The 10881-nt window shown below is 38.7% G+C and overlaps 1 pseudogene; it reads left to right on the forward strand.

Moving 5' to 3' along the window:
* Positions 1-274: 274 nt before the first annotated feature.
* On the forward strand, positions 275-5995 carry LOC137621742 (piggyBac transposable element-derived protein 4-like; annotated as a pseudogene).
* The last annotated feature ends 4886 nt before the right edge of the window (positions 5996-10881 follow it).

Raw genomic sequence — 10881 nt, forward strand, 5'->3', positions numbered from 1 at the left:
TTCGCGTTCCCTCGCTCATAGGCCTCCTTCAACATCTCCTGTGTCCTCTGCAGCATCTCCTGTGCCTCCTTCAGCGTCTCCCGTGTCCTCTGCAGCGTCTCCTGTGCCTCCTTCAGCGTCTCCTTCAGAGTCTCCTGCTGATCCTGACTTTAGTGCCGTAGAGCTCAGGAGTAGGAAAAGGAGGAGAGGCCCTCTTCGCCCTGCAGAAGGTGTGGCATTGAAGAGATTGCCGGACAACTCGTACAAGGCTAAGGACAACACAAAGTGGCACTCAGAGCCAAACCCAACAATGCCCCCCATTATGAAGATCGACCAGTTCGACAATGCTGGCCCTACCATGAGCGTCATCGGGTGTAGTACTTCTGCCAAAGTATTTGCCAAGTTTTTTCCGGATGCCTTACTTGCTGAAGTGGTCGACCACACCAACGACAAGATCATCATCCTCAGAAACAAGTGCAAGCGGCAAAACGACCCCACCTTCAAGGACCTGACCCTCATGGAGTTCTGTGCGTTCCTTGGGATCCTCATCATGACAAGGGCATGGAAGGATAATCCTTTAACATCAGAAGAGATGTTCTCCAAGTCTCAAAGATGTCCCTTCTACAGGAGTGTCATGAGTGAGCGCCACTTCTGCTTTATTCAGAGGGCTCTACGATTTGACAGCATTGCCACGAGGGAGGAACGTGTGAAGACTGACAGATTTGCTGCTATAAGGAGTTTGTGGGACCAGGTCATTGCAAACTGCATTGCAAACTATGAACCAAGTAGGCATCTTACTTTGGATGAGCAGCTCCTCGCCTTCAGGGGACGGTGTGCTTTCAGGATGTAAACCAGCAAAGTAAGTAAAAGATTTTAATTTTCTTTATATAGATTTTATTGCATTTTCTTCAGTATAAATCTTATTCCATGTTTATAATTCCTAGATATTCATTGATGACCAAAAATATCTTTTTAAATTTTGGAATCAGCATTTATTTAATTATATATAAATTATTAACATTCATTCATTATTTATTATGTTCAGTACATTCTATTTATGTTCAGTGTGAATCTTATTACATTTTTATAATGACTACATATTCATTGATGACTAAAAATAATTTTTTTATTATTGTCATTCGTATTTATTCCATTATATATGAATTATTAACATTCAATATTTATTTATTATGTACAGTATATTTTACTAACATATGTATATTTTATTTTATGTATATTTTATTTTATTTTATTTCATTCTATTTTATTTTACTTTATTTTATTTCATTTTCATTGATTACCTGTGAGTGTTGATTGATGACTTACTGAATGCATTTTTTTTCTTTTCTCTTAGGTATGGCATCAAGTTAGTTATGGCCTGTGATGCAGAGACATACTACATGTGCAATGCAATTCCCTACTTGGGCAAGGGGACTACCACTACAAGTACACCCTTGGGAGAGTACTTCACGATGGAGCTAACCCGCCCCTTCAGGAAGACTGGCCGTATTGTTACCACCGATAACTGGTTTACTTCCTTGCCCTTAGCCAGGGGTCTCCGTCAATTTGGGATGCATTTAGTTGGCACTATTTGTCCCAAACCTTACATGCCTTCTGTGATGCTGACAATACCCCTGGGTTTGGGCGAATGTGTGGCCTCGTATAACTACAAGGACAAGGTCACACTTTTGTGCCAACGTGTGAAGACCACGAAAAGGATCCAGATTCTTTCAACTGTCCATCACAATCCCACGGTTATTGAAAACCAAAAAAGCCATATTCATATGTTTTATAATGCAACGAAGGGAGGAGTCGACACCTTCGACCAAATATGTTCTGCCCTGACCTGCAGTAGGAAGACACGGAGGTGGCCTGTATGTATCTTCTATGGTGTTCTCAATATTGTGGTGAACAATGCCTTCTACATCCACCAAAACTTGCCAGGCAACAAGTTATACAATAGGAGGTAATTTTATGTAGATTTGGCCATGGAACTCACCCGTGACTGGGCACTTAGTCGACTTTTGCAAAAGAGGTACCTCCCAAGGGACGTGACTTACCTCATTTGCTCTGTTTTTGAGGTAAAAGAGCCCGAAGACGAAGCCCCAGACACTCAAAAGTGTAGTGAGAAGCGCAACAGATGCCCTCTCTGCCCTTCGACTTCTAATGCCAGGACCAAGCTTCTGTATGCGAAGTGCCATAAGCCTGCATGTAACTCGCATGTCAACTACGTCTGCGAACAGTGCCATCGCACGTGGTAAGTTTCCCCAATTAGTTTTTTTAACCAGTTTATACTTACTAAATATAATCCTTAACATTTTTGCCCCCATCTAGGGTCATTTAAGATTATTTTGTCCATCTTTTATTATTACTCTAAACTTGCCTTTCATTTCCTAATCTCGTGTGGTAGGGGTTACATTAAAACCAAGCCATTCTTTTCCAGTTTTTAATTACTAGATATATTTTTTTATTGTTTTGCCATCATCTAGGATCATTGTAGATGACTTTTGGAAAATTTTATCCAGATCCAATAAGTATTACTACAATAAATATAGCCTTCCTTTCACACCCAAAATTTTAGTGATCTTTTGTACAAAAAAATTTACCGCTTTTTCTTTTCTTTACAGATTTTGCAGTTTTGCTCCAATCCTCAATGTCTTTACATCAATCAACTAAGCAACTCTTATACTTTGAAGAGCATACTTTGTATTAATGAAGATCATTATTTTTAAGTGTAGAGTGCCTGTTAATTGAACTAATGTATATTTGTATACTTATTTTCTTATTTTTGTAAGTAAAGTGTTATTTCTATATTCAGGATGTTTTTCTTTTTCACCAATTGAAAGTAAAGTCTTTAAATTAAAAAAAAAAAAAAAAAAAAAAAGGGCCATAATGGTAAGTAGGTATATGCGCCCAAAATGAATGTAACACATATGACACCACGATACTATAGCGGGAGAGTTTATCCACGCTACCTGTCCAGGGTTAAGGTGGGCATACACTGGTCAGTGGAGGTGGTTAGACCCTCCCACCGATGACTCCAATGCCTGGCGTCACCCATTACCCGCAAATAAGGTCGACTTACAACCGGATCACTGCAGCCCAACTCTTAACAGACTTGGTCTGGCCCCAATGGGGTCTGCCAGAGGGTGATGGCGTCTAAATTGGCACAGGTTGAGATGGAATTCTGGCCATCCCACACTGTGCCAAATCCAAAGAAGCAGCCAAAGTATAATCAAACAAGCCAAAGTCGTCAACAATACCGAGCCCAAAAGGAAGAGATGAGAGAAATAAAGAAATACCCAAAAGGAGAAGAGAAAGTGCTGACTCACTTAGTTGGATCAACAGTTGGGCACCAAGGTCCAGTGGGAAAGTAGTTCCCTGTGTTCATTAGAGTCCAGCTGCTAATCCCTAAGACCCCCATCCTCATCAAGGCTTCAGCATCTGGGGGGACATAATTGGCATACTAGTGTCATTCACCAATCATTAAAAATACTAATAATGGTCAACCCTTACAGAGATCGCCACGATGGAATCTTGACAAGGTGGACTGGGATAAATTTCTTGATCTAAGCAAAATTGAGGGGGAAGCAGAACAGTTTGAAAACATTGATGATGCCATACACTTACTGAATTACTGAATAGAACTCTCCATACAGTAGGAATCAATTCAATTCCCAAAACATCAGGGTTATTCAAATGACGTCCAGTCCCCTGGTGGTCTACAGAACTAACTGCCCTGCCCAGAGCTACAAGAAGATCTTTAACACGATTGCGCAGATGCCGTACAAATAAGAATTTAAAATAGAAGAAATGTAGAGCACAGTTCCATCATGTCATGAAAGAAACTCGGCGCCAGACATGGGTGTCTTTTGTTTCCTTCATTAACAGTAGAACACCACCATCTTCTGATTGGAATAAAGTAAAAAAAAAGATTGCAGTGCTGAAAGTGAATGGTCACTATGTGACTGGAGCAAAAGAGGTTGGCAATGTACAGGCCGATAATTTCTCAAATTTATCATGCAGGTGTGTAGCAGCACCTAGTCACCAGTATAGTAATATTGAAGAAAAGAAAGTTTTAAATTTCGCCACAGGAAGAGAGAATTCATAAAATTCTACTTTTACTGAAAGAGAATTTGATTCTGCCCTTTTACGTTTTAATGATACAGCCCCTGGACCAGATGGAATTCCATATACAATGATTAACATATACCTGTTAATACAAAGTTATCTATCTTAAGTATCATTAACACAATATTAGAGGGTCATAGTTATTCAAGTGTTTGCGAACTAGCCAATATTTTAGCCATTTAAAAATTGGGTCAGGATAAGTTTTTAGCAGCAAACTATCGAACAATTGCATCGACATCTTGCTTATGTAAGTTCATGGAGATTGATTGATTGATTGAAAGTTTTCTGGTATCCTGACATCTAAGGTCATTGATGCCAATGGCATTTATTTTATATGAAAAATAAAAGAGAATTCAATTAAAACCATAAAAGTTAAGATGCCATTATAATAGTTAAATAGTTTTCAGAAGACCTGCTTCTGGAATAAATCTAAAAATGCCGCTCGCATAGTTGGACACATCATGTGCTTCCCCACAATGTATGCAATTTGGATTTTCTAAGTATACTCCATGACTATTTTTTCCACAGTTGGCACAAACAGCTGGCTTATCATTTAGTTTTTCCTTGCATTTCTGGCTTAAATGGCCACATATTTGGCAATGATAACATCGCGATGGTGAAAGGATATAAGGTTTCATCTTCAAAGATAGCCAACCAGCTTTAATAACCTTTGTAATCTACATTGATCAAATGTTATAATCAAAGTAGCAAGAGAATACGTTCTTCTCCAACTCTCTCTCATTCTGACTACTTTTACTACTCCTTTACTTTTCAGGTCCTCCTCAATTTCTTTTTCCTCTATATCCAGCAATTCTGGAGCATATATTACACCCCTACGCTGGTTGAAATTAGGGTGCGAAACGCATTCTACACTATGACCATCCAAAGTTGCAAGTGTTTTTAACCTTTCACCTTGTAATGGGGATAGTGTCTCTATCAATAGACTTCCATTTCCCTAGGGTAGAATTTTTGGCTGCCCTCTACATAAAGTAACTATTTCCCTATTAGCTTTAAAAACATTTACACTCTAATTTCTTCCGTTTTCAAATTCTGAGATAAAAACATTTTCATAGTTCACTATTTCATAGTGACCAGGTAATACTTCTACTTTTCTATATCTTTCTGTACTGTCATCATTTTTCACTCTCTCTCTTTCTTCTTCTCTAGTGTTTTCTTATCATTCTTTCCATAACGCATATAAAGTTCCAACATTATAATATTAGAACCCGAGGTGGAGCTGTTTGTATCGAGGTCCATGTTTGTAGTTTCCAGGTTGTCAACAGAGGGGCGAGTTTTTTGGTAAGAGCAAGCCGAGTTATCCACCTCTTATCAGAGGATATCAGTCCTCCTATCCCATGAGGCCCAACACGAGAAGAGGCTTCAGCGGGGACCAGTCCTCTATTAGAGAGGGGCTGCCTCTATTAAGATAGGCGTAAACTGATCAGTGGGGGTGGTTAGCCCCTCCCACTGGCGACTCCATTACCCGCATATATGGGTGACTTACAAGCGGATCACTGGAGCCCGACTCTTAACAGACTGGGTCTGCAACCAATGGGGTCTGCCAGAGGGTGATGGCGTCTAAATTGGCACAGGTTGAGATGGAATGCCGTCCATCCCACACTGTACCAAATCCAAAGCAGCATCCAAAGTATAATCAAACAAGCCAAAGTCAACAAGTTCAAGCCCAAAAGGAAGAGATGGGAGAATAAAAATAACCAAAAGGAAAAGAGAAAGTGCTGACTGATTTAGTTGGATCAACAGTTGGGTACCGAGGTCCAGAGATCAAGGAGAAGATGGTCCATGCAAAACCGATGTGGTACCTGAAGGAGAAAGGTATTTCATCACCTATCCAGTGTGGATTTGGGAAAATGCACTCAACAACTGATGTGTTGATACGATTTGCGTCCTCTATTTGCGAAATCTTTGTTTCCAAACAACACCATGTGAGAGTCTTTCTTTACCTTGAAAGGTCATATGATACTACACGAGATATGGTATACTTTAAACTATTCATGAATTGGGATTAAGAGAAAAGCTACCATTGTTTATTCAATCATTTCTTTCACATAGAGTTCTTCAAGTGAGAGTGGGGGAAACTCTATCTAAGAGTAAATGTTAGGAAGAGGGAGATCCTCAGGGTAGTGTGCTGAGTGTAACCCTGTTTGCATAACCCTGTTTGCACTATTAATTAAAGGAATATCCTCTGTCATTCCCTGGAATGTTCTCTCAAAAGTATTAGTGGATGATCTCTCCATGTCATTTGCTGGAGCTAGAATGGCAATGTTTGAGAGAAAACTACAACTCTCAATTGACAAAATTATCCAGTGGGCCAATATGAATGGACTTAAGTTCTCGACAAGTAAAACTGTTGTTGTCCATTTCTGTTGTATTCAGGGAGTACATCCAGACCCGGATATATACATCGAAGGTCAACGGATCCGATGTGTAAGTGAAGCTAAATTTTTAGGTTTGATTGATTGATTGATTTAAAGTTTTCAGGCATCCTGACATCTAAGGTCATTGATGCCAATATCATTTATTTTAAATAAAATATAAAAAATATTCAATTAAAACCATAAAAGTTGAATGTTATTATAGGGGTTAAATAGTTTTCAGAAGACCAGCTTCTAAAATAAATCTAAAAATGCCGCTTGCATAGTATGACATATCATGTCTAATAATCTCTAGCAAGGATGAACCTGCCATCCTCACCTCGAGCCTCAAACAGATATCTATTTCTCAAGTTATTATAATTGGGGCATTCGGTCAACAAATGCCTCACAGTCGAAGGTACTAAACAGTCGTCGCAATATGGTTAATGTTGGCCCTTCAGCAGAAACTCGTGAGTCAACTGAGTGTGGCCAATACATAGACGACAAAGAGCCGTCTCCCACTGTCAGGACATCATGTTATACCTTGAAGGAGATATGACAATTGTTGCTTCTCTCATTTCATTGCCATCAAAAGTATCCCAGTGTTGTTGCCTTTTATTTAAAAACAATTTCTTCATGTTAGGTAAGATATCATTAAAGGGAATGGGATACCTTCTTAGTAGAAACTCGGATGCAGCAATCTTAGCCAGTAAATCTTCCTTCTAACTCCCACACACACCAACATGTGCTGGAACCCAATAAAATAGAACCATTATACCTCTCCGTCCAATAATAAAAAGCCATTCTAAAATCTTTAAAACTAGAGGGTTACTAGCATTAAAAACTTCTAAAGCTTAAAGGACAATCCTTACATCTATAAAATGGTAAAATTACCCTCTTTCTCCGAAGCTATATTCTCAATAGACGTTAGTATGCCATACAGTTCGGCAGGAAATATGGAAGCTGTTAGAGGAAGTGTACCTCTCCCATTAGAACCATTACTACTGTATGTACTCCAAATCCAACGACAGCATCAAATTTGGAGCCATCAGTCTATATAAATGTCGATCCCTATGTTCTGCAACATGTTCCATAAAAAGAGACCTGGATTCTAAGTCAGTCATATTCTTTTTAACTCCAATAAAGTATTTACAAAAAGATACCTCTGGTAATTTCCATGGAGGCATTGATGATACCTTAAATGGAAACACCAATTCCAATTATATCAAGACTGTTTAGTAATTGTTTCACCCAAAAGCCATAAGGTTGAGGAGATTTTGGGTGCAACTCAAAATATGTTGAGTGCCTTACAAGGCTTGCAGACTGAAGGGCTAAAGAACTAGAGTCTTTGCAATCTAAATCAATACCGAATAATAGAAGACATTCGGTAAAGGTCTAGAGGTAACTCTCCAGCATCAACAAGGAGACTTGTATGATGTAAAAAATCTAATATCTTTAATTGGCTTGGGGTGGCTGAAAAGTATATTTCACATCCATAACTAATTTTGGAAAAAATCAAGGCCATGTATGATTTTAGAATAGTATTGCAGGCTGGCCCCATGATGTATGGACCAATACTTTTAAAAGATTCAAAGCCTCAAGACATTTAGATCTTAAGGCTTTTAAGTGAGAAACCCATGTAAGCCTGCAATCAGATATCAAACCTATAAATTTAGCTTCACTTACACATGGGATCCGTTGACCTTTAATGTATATATACAGGTCTGGATGTACTTCCCAGATACGACTGAAATGGACAATAGTAGTTTTATTTGTCGAGAACTTGAATCCATTCATATCAGCCCACTGGCTAATTTTGTCAATTGAGAGTTGTAGTTTTCTCTCAACTATTGCCATTCTACCTCAAGCAAATGATACGGAGAAATCATCCACAAATAATGTTGAGAGAAAATCCCGGGGAATGACTGGGTATATCTCATTAATTGCTAGTGCAAACAGGGTTACACTCAGCACACTACCCTGAGTTACTCCTTCTTCCTGACATTTACTCTCTGATAGAGTATCCCCCACTCTCACTTGAAAATCTCTATGTGAAAGAAATGACTGAATAAATAGTGGCAGCTCTCCTCCTAATCCCAATTCATGAATGGTTTTAAGTATACCAAACTCCATGTATTACCATATGCCTTTTCAGGGTAAAAAAAGGCTTCACAAATAGATGACTCAAGTCATATCAACACATCAGTCATTGAGTGCATTTTTCTGAATCCATACTGGATAGGTGATAAAATACCCTTCTTTTCGAGGTACAACATCAGTTTTGTATTGACCATCTTCTCCATGATTTTATAAAAACAAGATGTCAATGCAATGGGTCGATATTTTGCTGCTAAATACTTGTCCTTACCGGGTTTTACAATGGCTAAAATAATGGATATTTCCCAAACACTTGGATAACTATGATCATGCCATATTCTGTTAACAATGCCTGAAATAAATAACTTTGTAATAAAATGTACATGTTTAATCATTGCATATGGAATTCCATCAGGTCCAGGGGCTGAATTATTACAAGTGGAAATGGTTGAATCAAATTCTCTTCAGTAAAAGGAGAATTGTATGACTCCTCCCTTCCTGTTGCAAAATTTAAAGCTTTCTTTTCTTCAAAGCTCCAATACTGGTGACCACGAGCTGCTACACACTTCCATGATATATTTGAAAAATAATCAGCCAGGGCATTGCTAACATCATTTGCTTCAGTCACATACTGACCGTTCACCTTAAACACTGGTAGTGGGTTTGGGGTAAAGTTGCCTGCAATCTTTTTTATTTTCCTCCATACAGAAGATGGTGGTGTTCTACTGTTAATGGAGGAAACAAAAGACACCCAAGAATGGCGTCTATCTTCTTTCATGGCAAGACGGAACTGTGTTCTACACTTTTTGTGCGTTATCAAATTTTCCACAGTACGGTATCTACGCAATCCAGTCAAGAGATTTTCTGGTGTCTCTATATAAGACAGATAACTCTGAAGACCACCATGGGACTGGTGTCATTTGAATAATCCTGTGGTATTGGGGATTGAATTGATTCCTGCTGTATGGAGTGTTCCATTCAGTAGGTGTATGTCATCATCAATACTTTCAAACTATTCTGTCCTCCCTTCGATTTCACTTAGCTCATCAAATTTAACATAGTCCGCCTGGTTAAGATTCCATCGTAGAGATCTTTGTAAAGGTTTACCCTTGTTGGTGTTTATAAGGACTGGTACATGATCACTAGTATGCCAATCCTCGAATGTCCTCCAATCAAAATCAAGAAGGCAGTTAGAGCTTGCAATTGAAAGGTCAATGCATGACAAGGTACCTGTCTGAACATGGAAGTGCGTGGGCTCTCCTGTATTAAGGAGTTCGACATCCTCATTCTCCACAATTGATGAGATAATATTACCCTTGGTGTCTGCTAAAACATCACCCCATAAAGGATGTCTCCCATTCATATCTCCCAGTAAGAGAAAAGGTTGAGGGATTTGTTGAATGAGAGCTACTAATTCATCATATAGAATATTATCATTTGGAGGCAAGTACAGAGAGCATATTGTATATTTTCTTCCTATATCAATTTGTACAACCATTGCCTGCAGGAGTGTATGAATAGATTAGGGTATTTGGGGAACATCTTGAAGAACATACATGAGACTTCCACTATGGGTTACTGCTTGTTCATTATATGGTGTTATATAGCTAACCTACTCTCGAGGACTAGGAGTGTTAGCATCAAGCTTACTTTCCTGTAGACATAACATTACGGGGGAATGTTCATGAATTAGAAGATTAATTTCTTCATATTTGGCCCTTAAACACTGACAATTCCATTGCAAAATGGAGGAGAAAAACTATGGATTATTTTTGGAAGACATTTTGGATGAGGTCTTCCCATTAGCAGTTTTTAATCTAACATTATTACCTGTAGGATTTTTCAGAGATGGTCTTGATATGTTGGGTCTTACATTTCTGTTTTTCTTTGCGTCCTTTTAATCTATTTGTTGAGGCTATGGTGGACCTCAATGTGAATTTCTGATTTATTCAGTTTATCTTCTGGTTCATCAGAAACATCAACAGACAAAACATCAAATTTATTTGATGTCATAACTTTAATGTTTATAATGGAGGGGAATGAGAGTGATGGAGGTCTCTCTCTTTTACGATTAATAGATGGTGGGATTCTAGGTTTTTGCACCTTTCCAACTACAGGTGCATCAGGTAAGTTGGTTTTAAGTGGAACCTCCAGCAAATCAGGCAAGGACACGGCCGGAGAGAGGTTTGTATTAGTATTTGTAATGGGGGACTAAAGCTTTACAGAAATAGGCAATGCCATAGTGTTGATACACAGTGGTAAAGCCTCAGGAGGTAATATGCTTACCTTGTCATTTGGCATT

The sequence above is a fragment of the Palaemon carinicauda genome, chromosome 28, assembly GCF_036898095.1.
Source record: "Palaemon carinicauda isolate YSFRI2023 chromosome 28, ASM3689809v2, whole genome shotgun sequence".
Taxonomy (NCBI): domain Eukaryota; kingdom Metazoa; phylum Arthropoda; class Malacostraca; order Decapoda; family Palaemonidae; genus Palaemon; species Palaemon carinicauda.